Consider the following 27,242-nt stretch of genomic DNA (forward strand, 5'->3'; position numbering starts at 1 on the left):
TTTAATTTCCAATTTCACTAATAAGGGAGACAAAGATCACAGAATATTGCAAACCCTCTTCCCCTTTAATACTTAGGTTCAGAAAATATGAAAGAGTTCTTAAGTTTATCTATGGGAACTTAATTTAGCACAAGTCAAGACACTGTAAAAATGTATTGTTCTTAATATGATGAGCATGAATGAGAAACCTTCCTTAAGTTTAAAGTGTGCATGTGTGTGTCTGTGTCAAAAAGTAAAGATTGACAACACAGGAAAATCAAAAAGTTTAAATGTGAGGGAGAGGGTGAACAGGACAGGATGGATTAGAGATTCTCAAACTCCTACTTATAGTATTGAGTTCTTTTTTGTTTTTGACCAAATTAGCATGACTTATTTTACAATTCCTAAATCAGAAATTAAAATATAAGCTGCTATATAAAAAATCATATCCTGCAAATGCACACATTAAAGTTAAGCCCTGCCTTTAACTCTTTCTTGAAGCCTGAAATCCACAAGCTCATTTACACAATGCATTACTAATAAAGGTAAAAATGTATAAGCATTCAAACATGTTGGGTACTATATAGACATGATCAGACTTATTCTAAGAAAACTTACAAATTTCAAATAGACTATATTAGAGCACCATAACAGTAGAAATGAAAGTCACCAAAGAATATAAACATAAAACTGTAGAAATACAGACTTAGAAGAAATCATAGACACCATGGACCACTTTCACATTCATTCAACCTGTTCATCCATCATCTCCATGAGAGATCTTCCCTAATGATCCCATCTAAAACAGCTGCCCCATCACACTTTATTCCTGTACGCTGACTTGTTTTTCCCCACAGCTGTTACCACTGTAAACCATTATTCTACACAGCTGCACTTGCTTATTATTTGCCTTCAGACTAAAACAAACTCCAGGAGGGCAGAAGCTCTGTCATTTTTGTTAATCCCATAACCTAGACACACATGGTGTGTATTCAGTAAACATGTCATGAATATAAATGATGAAAGTGAAGCCCAGAGAGGTTAAAGGATTTCCTCTAGATCACAGAGCCAGCAGCAAGCATGGTCCTTATTGATAACCCTGTCTACTATAATCTTGCCTTGTTGGTCTTTCCAGAACCACTTCTCCACAAAAGCAGTCTGTTTTAGCACATGATTCTACTTAACGGATTTTGCCCTCTCTCTCTGCCAAAGAAAATACATGTTACAAAAAGAGGTGAGGGGGGGTTAACTGGATAGCATTTTAACTTCAAGTACTTTACAAACAAAAACTGTACTCAAATTTCCTAAGCATATAGGACTAGCCCCTAAAACAGGCACAACCAATAACAGTTCTTTAAGTTCCTCCTGAAATTAAGTGTGTGTTTTATGACTTTTTTTTAATATATAAACTTCTACAAATTTCTCATTATATCAGTATTATTTTTTTAATTTTATTATTTTTAGAGAGAGAGGGGGAGAGAGAGGGAGAGAGAGAGAGAGAGAGAGAGAGAGAGAGAGAGAGAGAGAGAGAAAATTTCAATGTTTATTTTTTAGTCTTCGGCGGACACAACATCTTTGTTTGTAGATGAGCGTGCTACCGCTGGAGCCACATCCCCAGGCCTGTGCTTTATAACTTTTAAGAACCAGCACTGAAAACCAACTTACCAACTCAGAATGGCCTGTAAAGTATCAACTCACTTTCATTCTTCTCAGGGCCCACAATAGCTCACCTCTGGATATATTTTATCTGGCAGATTATGTAAGGCAAGTAATTAATACTGAAGCCTCTTTAGCTCCTTTAAAAATACATGCCAGTCTCACAAAACATGGCACATAAAATTAACTCTTGGCAAGTTTTAGATTCTGAGAACCGGAACCATCTGCAAACCATGACTGGACCACAATTACCTAGGTCCTTCATTCAAAATCCATGAAACTAAACGAAACACAGGAGCGGTGAAAAAGAAGGCCAGAAAAAAAGACTTCACATACAAAAAAAGGGAGTTGATATTTCTAACACTATTGCCCAACATCAGTCTCTCATTGAAAGCCATGGCCCCAGGGACACAACTTGGGCTGTCTTCTTGGATCACTTTCCTTGCAGAAAGAGAAATCAACTACCAATACCTTTGGCAGATAACGTGTCCAGACCTAGGATGGGACACGGTAGGACAGCATGTTTTGCTCAGTGTCTCTCAAAACTACTGTCAGCCCAATTAGTAAAGTAAAAGGGACGCCCTAAGATGTAGCATGGCAGGAGAGTGGAAATGAGACTGGGAGTTAAGAGTGGGAAGCAGCAGAGGAAAAGGCGTGTGGAGGGTCAACAACGCATCCAGAGCTGGAGTGAGAACCCGGGTGGAAGAAGTGGGGTTAGCGAAAGCCAAAGGTGAAGGGAAGAAGGGGATGAGGTTCTGGGTGGGATGGTCGCGAGCCAAGGGGGAAGGGACCCGTCGCCTGCTGCAGCAGCCTCCGCCAGAGGCCGGAACCCCTTAGCACCGCCGGCGCCCGCCGGGGTGGTTGTTGCTGAAGAAGACGCACGGACCTGCCTTGCTTGGCCATGGCGGCCGCAGAAACCCAGGAAGCTGCCCAGGCGCCCAGCAGCTGAGGCAACGGAGGCAGCCAGCAGCACCTCCCACTACCTCCGCAGCTCCCCGCCCACACCCCAGTCAGCAGGGAGCAGTCGCTTGGGCACTGGGCCAGCCCAGCCCGTGACGGGCCGAAAGTGGGTCAACTGCGGCTGCGCCGCAGCCCAGCGCCTGCTGGGAAATGTAGTCGCGGGGCGGGGCGCGGGAGGCCAGCAGGCTGCGCCTGGGCTGGGCGTGGCCGAGGTCCTGCTCCGCCCCATCTCCACCGAGGGGACTTGGAAGCGCCCCGCGCGGGTTTCTTCTAGGTCTGGGCTAGGCGGCGCTGTGCCCCGCGCCCGCGGATGTCCATCCAGGGGCCTTGGAAGCGCCCAGCGCGGGTTTCCTCCACGTATGGGCTACGCGGAGCCGTGCCCCGCGCCCGCCCCGGGGCAGAAGCTGCAGAAGTTCATGGTGGGCGCTCCCTGTTGTACGCACACTCACACACGGAAGTATCACGCTAACATATCAGCCAGAGTTGCACATCTTTTAGAGCTTCCTGATCATTTTGTTTTTAAAAATAAAAAAGCTCAAAGCAAGCTGTACTGTCCACCTGCAGGACGTTGGTCCTCCCACCGGCCGCACTCCGTCCTCTCGTTAGCCCCTACGTCGGGAGTTTCTCGGTACTCCAAGACCTTCCACTCGCCCACTCCGTGTCGTCGTCGCCGTGGCGCTTGCCTTTTTACCCGAGGGGCTCAAACCTGTTGCCTGATGAGTTTTCATTTACAGGAAACTCTGGTCATCTCTTCCCTGAGACAACACAGCGGCTTCCTGGGGCTTGTTCCCATTTCTAGTTTGTTGAGGTCTCCAGAAAAACTCTTTCATCTGAAGTACATTTCCCTTTGTAGTAATCCTGCAGTGAATCCTGTAAATGTTTCAGATATCAAGTAACATGTAGCATGGCAGGAGAGTGGAAATGAGACATGCTATATGTTTTTTCGGTCTCATTTTTCCTATCATCCCCCACTCCCCGAGATTTTTGCTCAATTCAGTAGAGCAGATATTTTGATTTGTCAGTTATATCCCGCGCCCTGGAGCTGTAAAGATAGATGACACAGTTCAGAGTTCCTATCATCAGAGATTGAGATTTTATACACACAGAAACACACACACACACACACACACACACACACACACACACATACACACACACAATGCCTTGAAACTACACTGACATTATTATTACCCTATATAAACTTATGATTACACTACTGGTGTGACTCAGCACCATATACAGCCAAAGGAATGAGAAGTTATCCTCCATATGTGTTCAATATGTCAAAATGCACCCTACTGTCATACATAGCTAATTAAAACAATTAATTAAAAAACTACACTATGTGAAAGAACAAAGTCCCTGTCTGCTCCAGACCAGATCTCCCTTGGGTATCTAGGGACCTCTCCTTTCTCACTTGTCAGGTTCCCAGTTTCTTCCACATTTCACTTGCATACTAGCAACACTATCAATCTACCAAAGGCACACCCAAGTCCATTCATTTTAAATGGACGTTTTGTAAATGTTTTTCTTTTCTGAATACCTTGATATTATTATATTACTAAAAAAACCTCACTACAACGAAGGGACAAAGGAAGGAAAAACACTTAAGAATTGAAAATGAAATTATTGGGCACTGATTTCTTCAACCTACAAAGTTACTTGTAATCCTCTGTTACACAGGATGATCTTTTGGGATATCAGAACTGATGTCCATGGTGAGGGGGAACGTAAAAATATAGGGTGATGAGTGATATGTAAGGGAAGGACATCCTGTCCTTGTCCTCTCTGGCCTCCCCCTCTTCCCATGGATACTTGTGCAAAGAACAGGAAACACATTATATCTGGTCTAGTTGCAAATAAAGATGGCAAGCTCTAGCTTCTCTGTTATTGAATGTTTCCGTTTTGTGAATTTATCCTTTAGTACAATAAGAAGTTGATCAGGGCCTGGTGTATTCCCTGTGTCATAAATTATTTTGGATGCTAAGTGTCCTTTGAGATACAACCCAGTTTTCTCATTTACAACTCAAATAACAAAAGTCCAAAGAAATTGATTCTTGTCCACAATGATTTCCTGCCTGCTAATTCAGGGATTTTTTTGTTAATTAACAGGTTGACTCTTCTCATTTGATCTACCAGAGTACCAAGGAGACAATTATTCAATAACCACTTTTTTTTTAATCTGAGGGGTTTAAGTAATCTTACAGGTTTGAATATTAGCTGTTTTTCTCTAATGTAGACGGGTGCTGATTCATCCTTCAACTCAATTCATAACAGACTATGAAACATAATTAAATTGAGATAACCTGGACTACCATATGTATGCAAAAAGCACTGTTTTGATTCGTGGTTTAACTTTATTACCTTTTTTTCCTTTTCAAGAATTTATTTATACTCAAGATAATGTTGATGATTTATGTCATGAGAATATCATTCAATTTACCAAAATATTAAAAGTGGTTATAGTAGAAATGGGATTATGGAGCAATTTTCACTTGTTCAAAATCTCTCATATATGGTTATATTTCTTTTTAGTAACAAAAAATACTTTTAAATAGGAGAACTGCCCTTGTAGTTCTTTTGCCTCAAATTGCTTTAAGATAATAAGATACATGCATTCCCAAATTTCCTCCTAAATGAATCAACTTCTAAAATTATTCATTTTTTTAGTAGTGAACTTACTGGTGTTTCCCCTGCCCTACTTTGTGCTTTTCTGTTTTTCATATTTTCTATATTAATTATGAATTACTAAAATTATTTTATTGAATATAACATATATACAGAAAAAGCCAATGAACTTTGACAAATTCAACATATCCATATAACCACTATTCAAATCATGACATACAACATTATAGGCATCCCAGAAGCTTCCTCTCAATGTACATTCTCAGTTATAACAGCAAAAATGTCTCTTGAATTCCAGGGAAATATCCTTTAAAAGTTAATGCCAAAAATGACATAGCATTTGTAATTAGTCAAAGTTAAACTTTATTTTACTCTCTACTTAATTTTCCAGATTTGGAAACCTTGAGCAAATGAGATTTTTTTCATCCTTGATTATTTTGTTTTTAATATGGTAATATCAGTTACACTACAAAGTAACAGTGAGATTATATGAGAGATGAAAAGTAATTCCCTTTGCATAGTGCCTAGCATATGGTAAATACTAATAATGTCTATATTTTAATACAATTCAGAATATTGACTAAAATGATGCATATAAAAAGCAGGCCTTGAGCTGGGCAAGGTGGCACATTCCTGTAATCCCAGCTACTTCTGAGGCTGAGGCAGGAGGATTACAAAGTTTGAGGACAGCCTGGAGAGTTTAGCAAATTTGTCTCAAAATTGCCTAAGCAATTTGTCTAAAAATTAAAAACAAAAAACAGGCCCTGATAAATATGAGGGGTTCGATTATTGTTCTTTTTACTTTCTCATCCCTCTTCCCCTATTCAGAATTTTAATGTAGTAGAGTTAAAATAATCTTATAAACAAAACAAAATTAATGCCTAAGTCTAACATTTAAGACCTCATAGTGTGGTTGATTTTCTGGTCTTTTCCTTTATAATGAAGTCTAAATAATATAAAAATAGTGTTCCCAAAGAACACAGAGTTAAAACCAGATTAAAGTGAAAAATGTAAAATACTAAAAGTTTATTTTGATAATAGGAATATTTTCTACTTTTTGTTATATATGTGTATGTGTTGTGGGATGACCATTATAGTTCTATAAAATGACAATACATCTGCTTTTCTGTGTGTTTGTGTGTGTGTGTGTGTATGTGTGTGTGTTTCATTAAAATGAGTGGTTATTTTTTTTCAAGTGATTTTATTTTATTTTATTTTATTTATTTTTGATGCTTTTATTGAAAAGGTACATTTAAAAAATACACAGACATTTTACCATTTACAGATTGCAGATATCAATACTCTAAAAGAGTTCACTATTTTATTGTTTTGTGATACTTTTTGCCCCTGATATCACAAATATTCTAGTCTTGTTGATACCAACTTCGAAAGGGGGGCATGGGAGCATGACCTGCAACATATTCAGTGAACAGAAAGACAAATTGTTCAATTATAAATTTTATATCTTCTGTACATTATTGCATTAGGGAGCCACAAAATTATGTAGCATCATTACAAATGAAAACAGGTTAAAAATGAAGATAATTACGTAGAAATACATGGATTCATTGTCTTCTTGCAGAATGCACAGGAGGTGTCAAAATGTACAATTTAGGAAGCTCTTTTTGTGTTTGTATATATTTGCTTAGCAACTCAAACCAGTGAGGAAGCTACAAAATAAGTTAGACAAAAATAGCAAACAGGTAGTAATTATAGCTATGTTATATGGCTTTCTATTTTGTTTAAATATCTCCAAATAAAATATGAAATAAAGAAAATACATTATCTTTTGTTCTCTTAACGAGAAATTCAAAGCTATTTTGCTTCCTAACATTTACACAGCAACTAAAGATGTTGAATTCAGACAAGAGATACAATCTAGTACTACACAGGATACAACAGTACTTGGGTGTAAAACAGTACACAATCCCTGTCGAGAGTACACCAAAAAGAAAACGTGATCCGTTGGTAAGATGGTATTCACAAGTAAGCACTTGTGTTCTATTTTTCTTTCACACTAGAATATGCCCAGTTGGATTCCAGAGCTATTTACAGACATCTGAGGAAGATCCTAGTTTTCAAGTCTGTCAGGAAAATATTCCATATTGTTCTAAGCCAGATTATACCCATGGGAAAACAGAGACTGTTTTTCTTTTTCTTTACTTTCTGACTGTACATTTTCAAGAACCCAGATTTCTCAGATACACCAATTAAATGGGGTCGAGTTGGGGAGGGAAGAGGGAACCTGTGCTGCTCACATTCCAAAATGATTTGATTGGTCCATAAAAGCACTCTTGAATCTAGTGATTTGTTTTTCACTGAAGCTGGGGTTTCAGGTGGTAGGCTGCATTTTGTGGGTAGGTGGGATACTTACTGTTACACAAAATGCTCAAGTTGCTGAAATCCTTTTGGCTTGGCTTTTCGACTTTCCTACTGGCCTGGCTGGTCTTGGGGCTTGCAGATGTCAGTATGGGGCAAACAGGATGGAGGCCGGCGTGGCACAGATGGGCCCGTGCCCTGGCCTCAGGAGAGCTGGAGGGATGGCTGGAGCCTGGAAGAGCGAGGAAGATGGCCGGGGTGGCAGTGACAGTGCAGAGGACACAGCCGCTGCTGCTGCCAGGGGTGAGGACAGGAAGGCTGGGGCCAAAGGTTTCATCATATCTTTCTGGAATGCAAGTTTTGCTGTTAAAATGCTTGTGCTCTTCTGGAGTTTGTTGTAAGGGCTGTATTTCAGCTTCAGTGGCTTCCCTGCAACTCGGTCTTTAGGCCTCTGGCTAGAAATGTGCTGTTTGAGTTGAATTTCCGAGTTAACATGAACATCACAGATTTCACAATGAAATGTCTTGTTCTGTAGTCCTGACCCCTTATTGCCATTCTGCATCTTTAATCTTGATCCAGGTCTAGGATAGGACTTAATTGGACCAGCTCCATTACAAGCCTCAACCATGGTCTTGTGTTTAGATCCTGTGTTGTGTGCCTCTAGCTATGACAGGGAGTTCACAGCCACTTTGCATAGTGAACAATAAAGCAATTTTTTGGCTTTCTTTTCTTCGGATTCAGCAACAGACCCTGGTGCTCCATTTGTGCTTTTGGAGGGCGAAGTGGCTGTCCCAGGTGGCAGGGCAGTTGTGCCAGATTTGAGGAGAAATGAGCCACTTTCAGAGCATGATGGCTGACTGAAACTATTGGCTTTCAGCTTTCCTTTATCTTCTGATTTGTCAGAGCTGTTGCCTGTGATTGGAGTGATGGAGCAGCTGGGATTAGCCTTTGCGCTGTCCTTGGAAGAAACCATTTTGGGTTTATTTTTCGTTGCCTCTAGTGCTTTGACCTTCATGGCATGTTTACTTCCTTTGTAGTGGGCCTCGACCTGGCTATCTGAGTTAAAGTGAAGCTGACAGACATTACAAGAAATAACTTTTTTCTTCTTTGGGGGAATGGATACTCCAAATGTGTGGTTAATGACTGCTTTTTGCACAGGATCCATTGTGTTAAAATTTGGAAAGAGCCCAATAGCCAAACTACCATCCACTGGAAAAGACATAAATGGTTTGATATCCAGTGAAGGCTGCATCATCAGAGTAGGAGTGCGCACAAGAGCAGGAAGGGTAGTAGTATGGCATGAACTGCCTGTGCTGGTGTTGGGGCTGGGGCTGACCAGCAGTGTCCCCGAGCTCTGGGCTGGAAGCGGGGGCTGCCCATCGCTCAGCTGCTTCACTCGTTTGGGATGGGATTTGCCGTTGTAATGGACCTGGGCCTGGGCTGCAGAGTTCAGCTGGATGTTGCACACCTCACAGAAGGAGAACAGAATTTTCTTTTTCTCTTTACTTAACTAGTCCTCAGGCCTGTCGGTCTTAATCCCCCTTTCTTCAAAGCACCGTAGAAAAGCTGCCATATTCATAATTCCATCTTCAAGATGGTACTTCATACACTGGGTTGTGTTCTAAAACCCCCTTTTTAAGTCGGTTGATGGGAAATTGTGCATATTTTCTTATAGATTTAGAAAAACAAATTGCTTTTAGGTTTCCAGATCAGCCCATAAACATCAATTTAATCTTCGATGAACTTGAAACGTAGACCATCTCGGCGCGCCGGCCGCAGGCACGTAGGGCAGTGGCTCCTCCAGCCTGGAAGCTGTTGCTCGCGCTCCGGCGGTTGCGGCCGTCCCGCCAGGGCTGCCCTGAAGCTCCGCGCAGACGCTCTCCCGCGATCTGCTGCAGCCCCGGACGGTAGCTACCGTGACAGCCGGCGGTGGCGACGGCGACGGCGACAGCTGGGCGCAGCGCGGCCCCGGAACTGTCCAACTCTTTCGGGAGTGGGGCTCAGACGCCCGGCCGCGGCCCCGGCGCTGAGCGCCTGTGCGCCCGGCCTCGCCCAGGTGAGCCGCGTGTGCCCAGAGCCCGCCGGGCGCGCCCTGCCCGCACCAGCTGCCCGCCGGGCTCCCTTGTCTGGCCGAGGACCCCCGGGTTTAGACGCTCCAACGCCATTCCCGCGCGCCGATGGTGGTGACGGTTGACCAAGGAGAGACTTGCAAGGCACACACACTAAAGCGATGAGGCGGGACTGTTCAGGGCTGGTTGACACTGTAGAGCCTCCCGCAGCAGCACTGCCTTAAATCCCGCCTTGCCAGGCCCGCGCGCACAGGTAGGGAGAGCAGGCGCCGCCGACCAGGGGTCTCACCCAGGGCGCAGCTTCGGGGCTCAGGTCCTTGAAGAAATGCTTGGCGATGACAGAGGTCCCCAAACCCGGATGCCAAGCCGCGCAGAAGGGCGGATGTTTCATGTATTAGGCAAACCAGAGTGAAACTCTCTTCTTGGAGATGGGCAGACCAACTATTTGTTTTTTCTCTTTGACCAGCTCTCTGCTCGCTGACCACACGGAGCAGCCTGGGCGTTTATGGATGAGCCGGGAAGGCCTGGAGAGCCGAGGCATCGCAGCCTTGCTTGGACCTGAAACCCTCCTGGGCGGGGAGAGGGCTCATTTCCTCAAATGATTTTAAATGACCAGTTATTTGAGTCTTTGAGAATTTACCCAAAGAAAAACTTCAAATTGAACTTGACAGTTCTTTCAAATTTCTGAGCAGAAAAAAAAGGGGAACAGCTGGAGCTAAGAGAGAGGCCGCCCCAAGGGTGAAGAGAATTTGGGGGAAGAACAAGTGATAACCCATTGTCTAGGCTCCTCTGCTACCATCTGGCTTCTTGGCAATCTCTCTCCCTTTTCCCGACTGCTTACCTGCTTCTGCGTCTGACTTCCCTTAGACTCCAGCCAAACCTACTGCCTAGATCTGAAGTCTGCTAATGGCTTGGTTGGGAAAACAGCCAATAATAAGTTAGAAATGAAGGAAATCTATCATTTGAAACTCTCTTTGAGTCCAAGAACTAAATCTACATCATAGGCTTGTGATATGATGGGAAAATAGCCTCTGTTAGTTGTTGTTATTATTACTATTATTATTTTCTCTTCAATGAGTATGGTTGAGGTTAAGGAGCTGCCTAATTTTAAAATTATTTTATTAATTATGTTTAATAAGTTTATGAAAATTAAATTTGATTTTAAATTAAAACTAATTTTATCATAATTGATAATCTGAGAAATAAATACTTCAAATCCAAAATCAGGATTACTTTAATAAATTTAAATAACACAGGAAAGACCAAATTGATTACACAGTTCTGAAACTGTAGCAAGACTTCTCTTGGAATATTAATGGTGATCAAATTCTATTTTTCTAAGCAAAGACTGGGTTTTGACATATTCAAAACCACATACAAAACCATATTCTGGTTTTCTCCCCTTCAACTCCATCTCTTGTTTCTCTACCCCTTTTCCCTTTTAAAATTTCCAGTGAATGAAAATTCTACTCAACAAATATTGTTTTTTTAATAACTAAAGTGTCCCCATTTCTAAGCTAAGAACTGAATTTCAAATTATATAACCTTCACTCTCTAAAAATAACTCTGTGTGTGTGTGGGGGGGGTGTGCGTGTCTGTAAGAACATTTTTGAACACTGGCTATTCCTGCCAAGAATGCAACTGAAATACACTGGCTTCTAGGTATAGCCACTTTCTCAGCAGAAGACACACAATCTTCATTTAGGTGTGAATTACTCAGAACAGCACCACCTCTCCAAACTCCTGTTAGACTGCTTCTCAAAAGAATTAAAATGTGATATACTTTTGCACATTATTTTTTTACAAACCTGACAGGGGAAAAATATCTGGACTTTGTGCCAGAAAACAAAGAAAAATGAAGTTAATGTCTGTTTAAGTTTTTGAAGACACATGCTTTACTTAGATTTTTTTAAAACAGGATTTAATATATTTTGAATGTACTACAACTCTATTCTGCAGGCTCTCCATAGGGTACTATTATTGTTCAATATGTGTTATAGTACTTGTAATCTTGTTCTCTAAAATGGAAAATTCTACCATTATCTATGTTATCTCCTTTTTCAGATTTCCCCTCAGCAGCAGGACATAAAGTAACAAGAGTAGGAGAGTGGGACTGGTTTGAACCAGCTAATCCAGACTTTCCCATGAACTCACAATGTTTAATATGACCAATAAGCTGACTGCATTCAAATTTAGCCAATACATATAAATTTACTAGGGAAAACAAGACAATTTAAATAAAATGATTCTTAGTATTTGGCAATATCCAAATTAATGCTGCAACATTAATTAAAAATTAATTCTTCCTTAATTTTTTTAAAAAGGAAGAGGGCAGAATGGAGTTTTAAAGCAGAGTTCAAATACTCAGAGGAAGAAAAGTATGATGAAAGAAACCCAATATTGCTGACACAAAAAGTAATAACAATTATTTTATAGTTAATATTTATTGAACATGTACTAAGAAGAGCATTTCATGTGTTTTAATTCAAACTTTACAATGTCCCCATAAGGTAAATTCGATCTTTATTGGACATCTAAGGATACTAACACATGGCCATAGATACCAGAAGGCAGGGGCCAGGTTATGTAGGACCTTGAGAATTGTGTTGAGGAGTTGGTCTTTATCTAAGGTAACCAGCTGAAGAGTTTTTAATAAGGTGTCAAATTTTAATATATGTCATTTGATTTTGTGTGTAGAAAACAGCAAATCCAGAGCTACTCTATGAGATAAACAGTATTATTGTTCTTATTTTGCAGAAACAGAAACTGAGGCAAAAAAACAAACAAACAAGTGACTTACCAGTGTTATACAAGTTGTGACATAGCTGGATTCCTACCCAGGCTGAGCCTACCATCCACAGCTATATTTTTACTTCTTCACCTATAATGGGAGTTTTATCCTGATAAAATCATCTTAAATTGAAAACATCATAAGTCAGAAATGTATGAATATACCTAACCTACCGAACATCCTAGCTTAGCAACAGGGTACACTGTAGAGACATGGTTGTGTTTCCTCTTAGTAGCACGAGGCTCAACTAAAGCTGACCAGGAGCAGCAGTTCACAGCCACTACTCAACATGGAGAGAGACTATCCTATGGCTATTCCTCACCTGGGAAAAGACTAAAATGCAAAATTTGAAGTATGATGCTTACTGAATGTGTAGCACTCTTGCTTGTACCATCATAAAGTCAAAAAAGTTTAAGATGAAACATTGTTAAGTCAAGAATCATCTGTACTGCAAATGAGCATGGGGAACTGGAGTAGGGTAGTAACAGTAATAATAAAGACACATGGAAGGATTTGGTAAGATATTGAGACTTGTGCCCACTTCGGCGGCATATACACTAAAATTGGAGTCACACAGAGAAGATTAGCACAGCTCAAGTGCAAGAATGACATGTGAATTTGTGAAGCATTCCATGTTTTTAAAAAATTTATTGAGATCTGGTGATGTATTAAGCATAGTGAGCAAGAAGGCCGGAATTGTAAGTGATGATATGCTTATGTCTTAAGCAAAATGAGAATTTAGCTGTTGAGTGGGAGATCATGGTCACAGAAGCAGGTTTTAGGTAAGGAGATGAAGAGTTCAATCTTAAATTAACCAAGTTTGAGGAGTTTCTGAGACAACTAACAGGTTATTTAAGATGTAAATGTGGCTGGGTATGGTGGCTCATACATGTAATCCCAGCAGCTCAGGAGGCTGAGGCAGTAGGATCACTAGTTCAAAGTCAGCAAGTTCAATGTAGCAAGGTACTAAAAAACTGAGCAAGACCCTGTATCTAAATAAAATATAAAAAATGCCTGAGGATGTGGCTCAGTGGTAAAGCAACCCAGGGTTCAATGTCTGTTACAAAAAAAAAAAAAAAAAAAAAAGACGACGACAAAAAAGTAAATCTAAAGGGCTCCTGATAACCTTTAAAAAGAATGTTACCTTTTGTCCTCTTGCTTGCCATATTTCATACCATTCCTTCCTTTTTACTACCATCTGTGATTGTTTTATTCCATCTCCTGCCAGAATGTAAGCCTATTATGATAGATTTTTTGTTTGACCACTATATTCCCAACATCTGTCATACATAAATTGTCCAATGAATGAATAAAAGACAGCCTTGGAGAATCATATCACAAAATTTTTTGATAAAGCGGAATTCAAGTTCTCCTTATTCATGTGTCCAGTGTGAATAAAAGCACTGTCATAAGGCAATCCATTTGAGGAGCGGGTGGCTTACTAGGGATTGAACCTAGAGGCTCTTAACCACTGGGCCAGCACTTTTTATTTTGAGATAGTGTCTTACTGAGTTACTTAGAGTCTCACTAAGTTTCTGAGTTGACTTTGAACTCACAATCCTCCTGCCTCAGCTTCCAGATCCACTGGGATTACAGGTGTGAGCCACCACACCCAGCTCCATTTTTATTTTACAGCTTAGGAAACTTTTTTAATATTTATTTTTTAGTTATAGGTGGACACAATGTCTTCATTTTACTTTATGTGGTGCTGAGGATGGAACCCAGAGCCTCACACATGCCAGGCAAGCTCACTACCTCTGAGCCACAACCCCAGCCCCAGGAAACTCATTTTTTTAAGTAATTTGGAAAACCCTTATGTGACATACTGACCTGTTTATGCAGGTGGGCTATCCTGGACCTCCTACCTAAAAGTTAATGATCACATGGTTCTTTTCAAACCTGAGTTCCTCTAAATCACTTGGCTTAAATGAACATCAGTTTGTCATTGTCCTTGACATTCTCTACCCTTCTCCACCTCCTATATATACACACTGGGGTTCACAGTATTCAAAACAGTACTATCAAAAATTTAGTATTCACTAAAAACAGCCCAAACTCCATTAACTTTTCTACTTGCTGCTCAACTAAAATGCCATTAAAAAAATATAACACTTCGTTATATCAAAATATTTGGCAATGTAAAAGGTCTCCTTTGTATTATTTTCTTGGAGTTTGGAAAAGAGTGACCCAGTTTCATTTTCAAATCTGTTTATTCAAAAAAAAATACATTCTAAAGATTCAACAATCTATCAAAATTCAAGTCTGTTTTTTTTTTTTTTTGTCCCTGGTAGGACTAGAAAATGGTTATATTTTTATAACCCTTTTAGGAAATCTATCCTAAAAAAATAATATACAAAGTTTGACTTTTCAAAAGTCAAATGCAAAATTACTTATTGAAATGTAAAAATTGGAAACAAAGTGTCCATGTACAGGATATTGATAATGGCACATCCAACATTAAGTAGCCAGCCATCAAAATGTCATTGCTAAATCCCTCTTATATTTTCAGAGTAGTAGTATGGGGGAAATGCTTATAAAATAAATAGAGGAAAGCAAGATACAACATCCACTATGTAGGATGATTGCAACTATGGAAATAAATAAAGTCAAATATTAACATTTGTTCTGGTTGGTGAGTTCTGGGAATTTTTCCAAAATTTTGCTGAATGTAAACTTAATGATTGAAATAAATTAATTCATAACAAGATATAAAATTGACTTTCCTTTTTCCTCTGAGTCTCTTTATATGCTCATTGGACAAGATTAAAGCCCTTGCTGGGCATAGTAGCACTATCCTGTAATCCCAGCAACTCCAGAGGCTGAAGCAAGTAGATCCCAAGTTCAAGGTCGCCTCAGCAACCTCAGCAAAAATACTCAGCAACTTAACAAGACCCTGACTCAAAATTAAAAATAAAAAGGGCTGACAATACAGCTCAGTGGTAAAAACCCCTGGATTCAATCCCCAGTACCAACCAACCAACCAACCAACCAACCAAAAGATTAAAGCCCTTTTTTCACAAACAAAACAAAAGCCATTTTTCTCTCTAACTTGAAATAATTTGAAATGAAGAAAGAGGTAAAGAAAATAATCAAAAACAAAGGAAAAAGAAAGGAAGAAAGTATCAATAATGGAAGTTAGAATACTCGAAGAAGTCCACTTAAATTTCTATGGATTCTTTGACTAGAATTGACAGTAGTGGGGTAGGGAAAAAGACATTACAGGTATGAGAACATACTGAGGTAGAAAGCCATGAGTTCCAATGACAGAGACAGAAAATTGTGGATATCGGACAAAGGGTGTAAACAAATTCCTCTTTGGGAAAAGAATAGAGTAAATAGGAAAGAAAGAGTAGTTGTAACTTGTCACTGGTAGACATGATTATCACATGCTTGCTTAGGATAATTTTTATAAAAACCTGGGATAGTTATGATTGATATATAAAATTCTTAAGTAAAATTCTGTGAGCTGTATAAGAAAGAACTAGAGATGAACTTATAATGATTAAATCAGGTTTTTAAAATAACCCATCTGATGGAAAGTATTAAGAAAAGAAATTTATTTATAGCTATACTTTAGCCATTTCTTACACAAACATAAAAATTCCAATTAAGAATGAAGAAAATGTGTAGCTGGGTATGGTGGCATAGTTTGGTAATCCCACTGACTCGGGAGGCTGAGGCAGGAGGACTGCAAGTTCAAGGTCAGCCTCAGAAATTTAGTGACACACTGTCTCAAAATAAAAAAATAAAAAAATTCTTTAAAAAGGTGGGAGTGCAGTTCAGTGGTTAAACATCCCTGACTTCAATCTCTGATACCCACCCCCCCAAATGTGAGGAATAGTAATGCATATAATTAAATAGTTATTTCATAAATTAAATGTTTTGGAAATTGGCTAATTATATCCATCATTCAGTACTGTTTGAATGGAAGACATAATGAATATAAAGTGTCTAACACAAGTCTGGCATTCAACAGAAATGGCAGCTTTTATCTTATTTATTTTTATGTGGTGCTGAGGATCGAACTCAGGGCCTCATGCTTGCTAGGCTAGCGCTCTACCACTGAGCTATAGCCCCAGCCGAGAAATGGCAGCTTTTATTGATAGTTAATGATCTGCAATATTTTTTTGCAACTTCATTTATTTATTTATTTTATGTGGCTGAGGATCAAACCCAGTACCTCACATGTGCTAGGAAAGCTCTCTACCACTAAGTCACATCCCAAGCCCCATGATCTGGAATACTTTATAATTTCTGTGCCTGCATGAAATATTTGATGTTTTATGCTGTCATACTGTAACAACAATTTTACACACATGTAAAGAATATTTATCAAACTTAATATTATTATTATTTGCCAATATTAAAGGATTATTCAAAGATTCACTCTTGATAAAAATAAGCAGATAACTATGAAGACAGATGTACTTTTTAGATACGTAAAAGATCAAAGAAAAAATACCTAGTAAATTTTCCACTCATTTTGTAGATGTGGTCCTGTATTTTATCCCTGTGAATAGTAGAATCTATTCAGAACAGGAACACCTGACTTCAGAGCTTATTTTTCTCTAGATAAATTGAGAAGCCAAACCTATAATATTGATTAATGAGAACTTGGAAAGCAAACAGAAGATACTTTATTGCTTATGCTATTTAAACTACTTAGATTATGCTTCAGAATTCACTGGCTATAATGCTGCTTCTGCTTTTAGCTATATGACACTGGATGTTTATAATCTAAATATATATGATTTTTTGGGTTGTAAAAATCTCATGGGCTGGGGAAATATTAATAAATACAAAGCATCAAAAAGAATTTCCTTTGATAGTTGATTGTAGATAATTAGAATTTAAGTTATCAATGGCTTAAAAATATTTAGAGAAAGAATAAAGATGTACCAACAGAGAGAGAGAGAAAGAAAAGGAGAGAGGCAGGGAGGAGGGGAAGAGAGACATTACTAAGATATGATGCAGTCTACTCTGAAAAGGGTAATTATGGGAAAAGTTTGAGAGGTACCAAGAACATCAAAAAATAGCCAAGGCAGAAATAAATATATAAATAGATGACTGAAAAGGAGATATGTGTACACATGCATGTGTGCAAAAAAATGAGACTAGAAGACAGTCTTGCAGTGCCTTAAAAAGTTAAATATAAAGTTACTATTTGATTCAGCACTTCCACTCCTAGGGATATACTCAAAAGATTATAACATGTATCCAGCTGGGCATGGTGGTGTGCACCTGTAATCCTAGTGACTCAGGAGGCTGAGGCAGGAGGATAGAAATTTCAAGACCAACCTCAGCAATTTAGTGAGGCCCTGAGGACTTAGTGAGATGCTGCTTCAAAATGAAACATATAAAAGGCTGGGGATATGGCTAAGTAGTTAAGCACCACTGGGTTCAATCTCCAGTACCCAAAACAAAAAAAAATGTATATATAAGTATACAAATACACACACACACAATAACTGGTACATAATTATTCAGAACATCATATTCATAACAGGCAAAAGTGAAAGTAACCAAATGTCCTTCAACTCATAAAATATATCAGTTGATGATAAAATGTGGCATATATACAATGGAATATTATTCAGCCATAAAAAGGAATGGATTACTGATTCACACTACAACATGGATGAGCCTTGAAATATTTTGCACAGATAAAAAACCAGTCACAAGAGACCACATATTATATTACTTCATTTATATGAAATACCACTGTAGAAAATTTATAGAGACAGAAAGTAGATTAGCAGTTGCCTAAGGCTGATGGGAAATGGAAAATTGTGAGATGACAGGTAAAATATATGGAGTTTCTTTTGGGAGTAATGAAAATGTTCAAAATTGACTATAGTGAGAGTTGTACTACCCTGTGATTATAATAAAACAACTGAATTGTACACTTTAAATAGAGGAATTTTATAATATGTGAAGTCATTTGATAGCCTTGGACAGCTTTATTCGGATTACAAATGTTTTTTTTTATTATACCAAGACTTTTAAAAGGTAGAATAAGTAGCTGGCTTTTTAAAAATTTAAAATCTAAGGCTAAACACAGTGCAGGTGTAGCTCAGTGGTAGAATGCTTGTCTAGTGTGCTTAAGGCCCTGTTCAATGTCAGTACCACACACACACACACACACACACACACACACACACACACACACAGGCAAATGAATCTTATTAATGAATAGAACATTCATTAGGAGGGTACCATCAAATAAATGAATAAATATATTAATTTGACAGCAACATTTTTAGACTTACCTTTATATTGAGTGATATGATTCCAAAGGGGTAAATTTTCTTTTTCCTTTTTTTTTGGTACTACAGATTGAACCCAGGGGCACTTAACCACTGAGCACATCCCCAGCCCTTTTTATATTTTTTATTTTGAAGCATAGTCTCACTAAGTTGCTGAGGCTTCTTTGAATTTGCAATTCTCCTGTCTCAGCCTCCAGAGCCACTGCATGAATTTTCAATTCTTGAATTTGTTTTATCCTTGATTTTTAAAGTTTGTTTTTCAGTGCATTATAGTTATACATAAAAGGAGAGTTCATTCTGACATATTCATAAAAGAAGTAACATAGTTTTCTCCATTTCAATCCTAATACTCCTTACCTCTTACTTTTCCTTTGCTTTCTCTCTGGTTCCCTTCCTCTTTTCTATTGGTCTTCCTTCTATGGACTTATTTTTCACTTGATGCATTATAGTTACATATAAATTGGAATGCACTGTGATATATTCATAAATGTCCCTAGAATAATTTGGTTAACTACATTCCCCAGTTCTTCCCCTTCCCCTTGCCTCCTTCCTCCCCAATGTGTCCCCCTACCTGCAAAGCACACTTCTACTCTTCCAATGTCCCTTCTATTTTTCTGAAAAAATGATGGTTAGATGTCATAGAAGAAAGTGGCAATGTCTTAATCTTATGCCTACTGTCTGGCCCAATGGCTCTTCCATCCTTGTCAAGGGAGTTATAACCTTTTATCCTGTCATTCAACACTATCACTCAATTGCTTTTTTAAAAATTTTTGGTTGTGGATGGACACAATATCTTTATTTATGTATTTATTTATTTTTATGTGGTGCTGAGAATTGAAGCCTCACATGCACTAGGCAAGTGCTCTATCACTGAGCCGCAACCCTAGCCCTCAACTTTTTCTTAATTATCTCATTTGAAAATACTCTTTCTCTTAAAAATTTTTCACAGGAAACTGGAAAGGTAGTAGAGGTTTTTGAAAATCTATTGCAGGACTGGAGTTGATACTCAGTGATAAAGCATATGCTTTAACACGTACAAGGCCCACAAAGCCCTGAACAGAGGAAAAGAGGGAAAGAAAAGGAGAAGAAAGAAAAAATGGAGGGAAAAGAAAGGAAGTCCATGGGGCTGGGGATGTGGCTCAAACGGTAGCGCACTCGCCTGGCATGTGTGCCGCCCGGGTTCGATCCTCAGCACCACATACCAACAAAGATGTTGTGTCCGCCAAGAACTAAAAAATAAATATTAAAATTCTCTCTCTCTCCCTCTCTCTCTCTCTCTCACTCTCTCTTAAAAAAAAAGAAAGGAAATCCATTGCAATAACTCCCTTCTAAAAATCTATAGTCTAGAACTATGATAGCAGAAGAGAAAAATGCACAGATGAATGTAAAAGACAAATTCATTTGATCTGATGATTAATGATTCCCAGATTATGGGGAGAAATAAAAAGAGGCAATTACTAATATATTGCATGGAAGGAGTGTCAAAATTGGGAAAGTTAGAGACAACTGTTTTAGAGAAATTGATAAATTTAGTTGAAATTAGTAATAAATTAATATATAGGTTATTTTGGTAGAAAATTTATCCCTGACACTATGGCATGTTAGAAAAATCAATATAATTTTATGTGTACTTTTATTTTACTACTATGAACTTCATAAAGATGAGTTCTAAATCTTATTCACTTTGTAATCCCAGCACTGATCTTACTGCCTTTAATAGTTAAAATAATTTTCAGTTGAGTCAACTCAAGATCAATTCCTGAACACATATGCTCATTTAAAATTAAATGTAACATGAAGACAGGCAGGGAAGAGAATCTTGAAAATTGTAAAGAGCATAATGTTTGATCATAAGATACTATTTTAAAAATTTAGACTTTCTAAAATAAATAAAACTAATATTTAAAGACAAATAATATATTTTGATGAAATCAAGATTTAAGCATTAAGCAAATAAAGTAAGATTTAAGCTATTTTAAATTTGGTTAAATGGATGTATGTGGCAGTTTTTCATTAAATTAAAAATAATTTTAAAATACCAATTTTTGAGGTATTTTAACAATGAGGTTTGGTATTCATACTTATCTGATTATATTTGTTATGAGGTTTTTATACCTTTATTATAAGGAGTAGAATGTGTTACTTTAAAAATCTATTGAACATTGTGAATTTTGCTGCTATAAACATTGATGTGGCTGTGTCCCTGTAGTATGCTGTTTTTAAGTCCTTTGAGTATAGACCAAGGAGAGGGATAGCTGGGTGAAATGGTGGTTCCATTCTCAATTTTCCAAGGAATCTTCATACTGCTTTCCATATTGACTGCACCAACTTGCAGTCCCACCAGCAGTGTATGAGTGTACCTTTCTCCCCACATCCTCGCCAACACTTATTGTTGTTTGTCTTCATAATAACTGTCATTCTCACAGGAGTGAGATGGTATCTTAGAGTAGTTTTGATTTGCATTTCTCTACCACCCTACCACCGAGCTACAACCTCAGCCCTCAACTTTTTCTTAATTATCTCATTTTCAAATACTCCTTCTCTTAAAATTTTTTTTCACAGAAAATTGGAAAGGGAGTAGAACATTTTTTCATATATTTGTTGAATGATATCATCTTCTGAGAAGTGTCTGTTCAGGTCTTTGGCCCATTTGTTGATTGGGTTATTTGGTTTATTTGATGCTTAACTTTTTGAGTTCTTTATATGCCGTAGAGATTAGTGCACTATCTGATGTGTGAGGGGTAAAAATTTTCTCCCAATAACTGTGGAAAAAAACTTAGATGTCCTTCCATAGATGAATGGATTAAAAAATGTGGCATATATACACAATGGAATATTACTCAGCTATAAAAGAGAATAAAATCATGGCATTTGCAGGTAAATGGATGACACTGGAGAAGATAATGCTAAGTGAAGTTAGCCATTCCCCCCAAAAAACAAATTCCCAATCTTTTCTCTGATATAAGGAGGCTGATTCATATTGGGGTAGGGATTGGGGAGCATGGGAAGAATAGAGGAACTCTAGATAGGGCAGAGGGGTGGGAGGGGAAGGGAAGGGGCAGCGGGTTAGCAAGCATGGTGGAATGTGAGGGACATCATTATCCAAAGTATATGTATGAAGACACCAATTAGTGTGAACATAATTTATATACAACCAGAGATATGAAAAATTGTGCTATATATGTGTAATAAGAATTGTAATGCATTCCACTGTCATTTATTTTTTAAAAAATCATTTTAAAATTTTTTTTAAAAATTAAAAAAAGTTGAAATATTAAAAATAAATAAACAAACAAACAGATCATCAAGCATATGAGAGGCTCCATTTGAAAAACAATCTGAGGCTGCGGCTGTGGCTCAGTGGTAGAGCGCTTGCCTAGCAAGTACAAGGCACTAGGTTTGATCCTCAGCACCACATAAAAATAAACAAATAAAATAAAGATATTGTGTCCAACTACAACTAAAAAAAGTATTTTTCAAAATCTATTGAACATATGTATTTTTTCTCAGTCTTAAAGGATATATTCCCAGAAAATTTAAAACTCAGTATGTTGAAATGTCATCAGTAATTCATTGAGACTTTCTGCTCATAAAAATAATCAATTCAATGCATTATGTTACTAACATAAGCAAAAATATTATGCTTTCAGACAGTAATTGCTCCTTAGTAAACTTACTGTTGCAAATGCCTATGTCCAATATCAAATAAGATTTATGTATAATACAGATCTTCATTTTGGAGTAATGGCTTTTTATTAAAAATACTTACTGTTCTGTTTTTCACCAAGAGCAACCAATGTTTCAAGAACTTTAATTCCTTCTTGAACAGCCAAAAGTTCATTGTTACTGGCTGGTCTGTTTCTTTCAACAGCTTTTAGCTTTTCAACCACTATGGGAGCTAATGAATGGATGTAGGGAGTTGAAAGGGCATGGTTGGAATGCTGGAAAACTGAGAGGAGAAGCTGGTAACATTTGGCTTGTACCTATGTAAGGAGATCATTCAATCAATTAACACATGATTGTTCTTACCTGCTCTACAATCACATTACATCTTAATATGTATGTAATACAGCACAATGAAAATATAAATGTTATTTTCCATATAAGAGAAATGAAAGAGAGTAATGGAACTTTCTTTCAATAAGCTAACTGAATAAACCTCTCAAAAAAATTGGAATCTCTCGAAATAATTCTTTATACCAATTTAAGTTTTGTAGCCATAGAAAATAAAGTCTCACTGGCTTTTATATTAGAAAAACTTCATATGAATAATTATTTTTTAAAAAAGGAAGAAGGGAAGGAAGAAAAGTTATAAGTATTGGGGGAGAATAGTGGAATAAAATTGTTTCAGCACTTTGCAGAATACAAATTGCCAAACTTCACTGACATCAGAAATACCTGGGGAGCATTTTAAAAATACAGATTCCTGAGTCACAACTCTGAAGACTCTGATTCAGGGAGCTAGGAATCCAGGAATGTTCCTAAGTTGTTTTATTTTTCCTGATATGCAGAATATTTGATAATCATAACTTTAGGCTTCAACATTGTAAAATAATAAAGCATGTTTTCTAAACAAACAAGTTTCGAATAGGCTTATTAAAATATGCAATAATATAAATTTATCCATTAATGTAGTGGGTATCATTTAAATAAATCTTGGAAACCCTGAAAATGTCTCCTAATATGGCCGAAAACTAATCAAAGTTATTAGAGAATTTCTGCATATTTAAGTAAACATACAAATGTGTTTCTTTAACAACAACAAGTGCTGGCGAGGATGTGGAGAAAAGGGTACTCTTGTACATTGCTGGTGGGACTGCAAATTGGTGCGGCCAATTTGGAAAGCAGTTTGGAGATTCCTGGGAAAGCTGGGAATGGAACCACCATTTGACCCTGCTATTGCCCTTCTTGGACTATTCCCTGAAGACCTTAAAAGAGCATGCTACAGGGATGCTGCCACATCGATGTTCATAGCAGCACAATTCACAATAGCTAGACTGTGGAACCAACCCAGATGCCCTTCAATAGATGAATGGATAAAAAAAATGTGGCATCTATACACAATGGAGTACTATGCAGCAATAAAAATGACAAAATCATAGAATTTGCAGGGAAATGGATGGCACTAGAGTAGATTATGCTTAGTGAAGCTAGTCAATCCCTAAAAAACAAATACCAAATGTCTTCTTTGATATAATGAGAGCAACTATGAACAGAGCAGGGAGGAAGAGCAGGAAGAAAAGATTAACATTAAACAGAAACATGAGATGGGAGGGAAAGGGAGAGAAAAGGGAAATTGCATGGAAATGAAGGGAGACCCTCGTTGCTTTACAAAATTACATATAAGAGGTTGTGAGGGGAATGGGAAAATAAACAAGGAGAGAAATGAATTACAGTAGAAGGGGTAGAGAGAGAAGATGGGAGGGGAGGGGAGGGGGGATAGTAGGGGATAGGAAAGGTAGCAGAATACATCAATTACTAATTGGGCATTATGTAAAATTGTGGATGTGTAACCGACGTGATTCTGCAATCTGCATTTGGGGTAAAATTGGGAGTTCATAACCCACTTCAATCTAATGTATGAAATATGATATGTCAAGAGCTTTGTAATGTGGTGAAAAACCAATAAAAAAATAAAAAAAAACAAAAAAAACACAAATGTGTTTCTTTTATAGTTAAACCCAGTGATATTTTCTAGTTTTTCCATTTAAAACTCTTACTGTAAATATTTAGGTTTTCTTTATATATAACACATTTTAATGAATCAACCAGATATTCTCCTGATAAAGTGGAATGTTTGCTTAGGTGTAACTTACCCATAGGTCACATGAATTTAATGTATTTTTAAATGTGTTCATGCAGCCATTCTGTAATGACTGGACTCCTATTATTTCACTACTAGCAGACCACAGGAATAGTGCAATTGCTGTCAGCATGCTAACTTCATCAGGTGTGGGCACAGAATCTTCTGAAAATGAAAAATGGGGAAAAAAGTGCCATTTCCAAAACTTTTGGAAATTCAATCTTCAACAACTCTCTCCTGCTCCTAACATTCATCACAGTTTATCAAGAAAATAAATTAAAATGTTACCATTTTGAAACATGTAATTATAAATAATTCAGGCAAAATGGATACTAAAACCACTGTGTGAAAGTTAGATAGACAGCAAACAATTAAGGTAGTTTCAAAATATCTCCCCATTGATTCCTTGTTAGTTATAAAAGGGAGAAATGACAACTGTATAGTGGAGAAACAAGGCAGATACAATCTTAACGAAGTCATTAAAGTTAAGATTCCCAATAATGAGACAAAGCAACATTGTATGCTTTCTTATAAAATGCTCTGAGAAGATATAACAGTATTTATATAGTATTTTTCCAAAAATGCATAAAAGTAAAGAAAAAAATAGATAACTCAAAATTATGAAACATTCTACAAAAGTAGATGGCCTGCACTCTTCAAAAATATTAATGTCATGGGGCTGGGATTGTGGCTCAGCAGTAGAGTACTCGCCTATCACGTGGATCCTCAGCACCACATAAAAAACAAGTGGATAAATAAATATAAACGAAGGTATTCTGTCCAACTACAACTTAAAAACAAACAAACAAACAAAAATTAATGTCACAAAAGATTAACCCTGAGGAACTATCCCAGATTAAAGAAAACTAAAGAAATATGACAACTAAGGAAAAGAAAAAGTTCTATAAAAGTCATGATTAGGACATTTAAAATATGCATATGAATAATAACAGCATTTTATCAATGTTAAATTGCCTAAATTTTATAATTCTTCTATTATCATGTAAGGAATGTTCTTGTTCTTAGGAAATCTGTGAAGTATTTAAAGAGTCATGATGACTTCAACATATTCTCAAATGGTTCAGCAAAATTAATAATAAAGGTACAGGGGCTGAGGTTGTTGCTTAGTGGCAGAACACTGGTCTCCCACATGTAAGTCACTGAGTTTTATCCTTAGCACTGCATAAAAATAAATAAACAAAATAAAGATATTGTATCCATGTACAACTAAATTTAAAAAAAAAAATAAAGGTATGAGGGTTATGTGGATAATAATAAATCCTTGAGGCAAAATGTTAACTGGTGAATCTAGGAGGAGGGTATATTGGTGTTTTCTACACTTGAAATTAAGTTTGACGGGCTGGGGATGTGGCCCAAGTGGTACCACGCTCGCCTGGCATGTGTGCAGCCCGGGTTCGATCCTCTGCACCACATACAAACAAAGATGTTGGGTCCACCTAAAATTTAAAAAAAAATATATATTAAAATTCTCTCTCTCTCTCAAAAAAAAATTCAGTTTGAAATTTATTTCAAAAATCAAAGGATTAAAAGTGAAAAAAAATGTTTTGCAGCATTCTTGATGGGATTTATGTACGTGTGTATGTATGCCCACATAAATACACATACACATATTTTAAAATAAAATATCTCAGCTCTTAGAGTAAAGAAGTAGGGTTTCCAAATGGAAATTCTTCATTATAATTTTTTTTCTTTTTTTTTATTAAAGATTTTATTTATTTATTTATTTATATAGTTCTCAGCAGACACAACATCTTTGTTGGTATGTGGTGCTGAGGATGGAACCCGGGCTGTAAGCATGCCAGGCGAGCGCGCTACCGCTTGAGCCACATCCCCAGCCCATAATTTTTTTTTAAGCAAGAATTAAGGGGGGCTGGGGATGTGGCTCAAGCGGTAGCGCGCTCGCCTGGCATGCTTACAGCCCGGGTTCCATCCTCAGCACCACATAAAAACCAAGGTGCTGTGTCTGCCGAAAAGCAAAAATAAATATTAAAAAATTCTCTCTCTCTCTCTCTCTCTCTCTCTCTCTCTCTCTCTCTCTCTCTTTCTCTCTCTCTCTGCCCTTTCTCTCTCTATCTTTAAAAAAAGAATTAAGGGAATTGCTAGCCTTATACTATATCAATATTCCCATGGCTTTGATCCTTCATGCATAAATATACCTCCTGTGAGTTCAGCTCTGGACAGAATATCTTAGGCAAGTTAATTGTATTATCAGACCTTCAAATTCACTTCATATAATGAACCAGCTTGATAAAATAGCAAACATTTTCTGTTAATGTTGACAATTTAGGTCTGGGGTTGTGGTTCAGTGGTACAGTGCTTGCCTAGCACATGTGAGGCACTGGGTTTGACCCTCAGCACTGTATAAAATTAAACTTAAAAAAAATAAATAAAGGCATTGTATCCCTCTACAACTAAATTTTTTTTTTTTAAATTGACAATTTAGGGTTCGGGCTGCAGCTCAGTGGTAGAGTGCCTGCCTCACATGTGTGAGGCACTGGGTTCAATCCTCAGCACAACATAGAAAAAATAAAATAAAAAATAAAGATATTGTAGGGCTAGGGCTGGGGCTTAGTGATAGAATGTCTAGCACATGTGAGGCACTGGATTTGATCCTCAGCACCACTTAAAAATAAAATAAAATAAGGGTATTGTGTCCAACTACATTATATATATATATATATATATATATATATATATATATATATATATATATTCTAGATATGCTCAACAAAATTAAAACTAAAGTACTT

General features: G+C 37.5%; 2 non-coding genes and 1 pseudogene across 2 annotated transcripts; 1 reads left to right on the top strand and 2 right to left on the bottom strand.

The window, feature by feature from the left end:
- Positions 1-7,687: 7,687 nt before the first annotated feature.
- LOC144253076 (zinc finger protein 385B pseudogene) lies at positions 7,688-9,133 on the bottom strand (annotated as a pseudogene).
- Positions 9,134-12,935: 3,802 nt separating this feature from the next.
- LOC144253081 (U6 spliceosomal RNA) lies at positions 12,936-13,042 on the top strand. The gene has a single exon (XR_013343111.1). It is a non-coding gene; the product is annotated as a U6 spliceosomal RNA (small nuclear RNA).
- A 6,243-nt stretch (positions 13,043-19,285) lies between these two features.
- LOC144253083 (U6atac minor spliceosomal RNA) lies at positions 19,286-19,410 on the bottom strand. The gene has a single exon (XR_013343113.1). It is a non-coding gene; the product is annotated as a U6atac minor spliceosomal RNA (small nuclear RNA).
- Positions 19,411-27,242: the final 7,832 nt, after the last annotated feature.

The sequence above is a fragment of the Urocitellus parryii genome, unplaced genomic scaffold (genome assembly GCF_045843805.1).
Source record: "Urocitellus parryii isolate mUroPar1 unplaced genomic scaffold, mUroPar1.hap1 Scaffold_90, whole genome shotgun sequence".
NCBI lineage: Eukaryota > Metazoa > Chordata > Mammalia > Rodentia > Sciuridae > Urocitellus > Urocitellus parryii.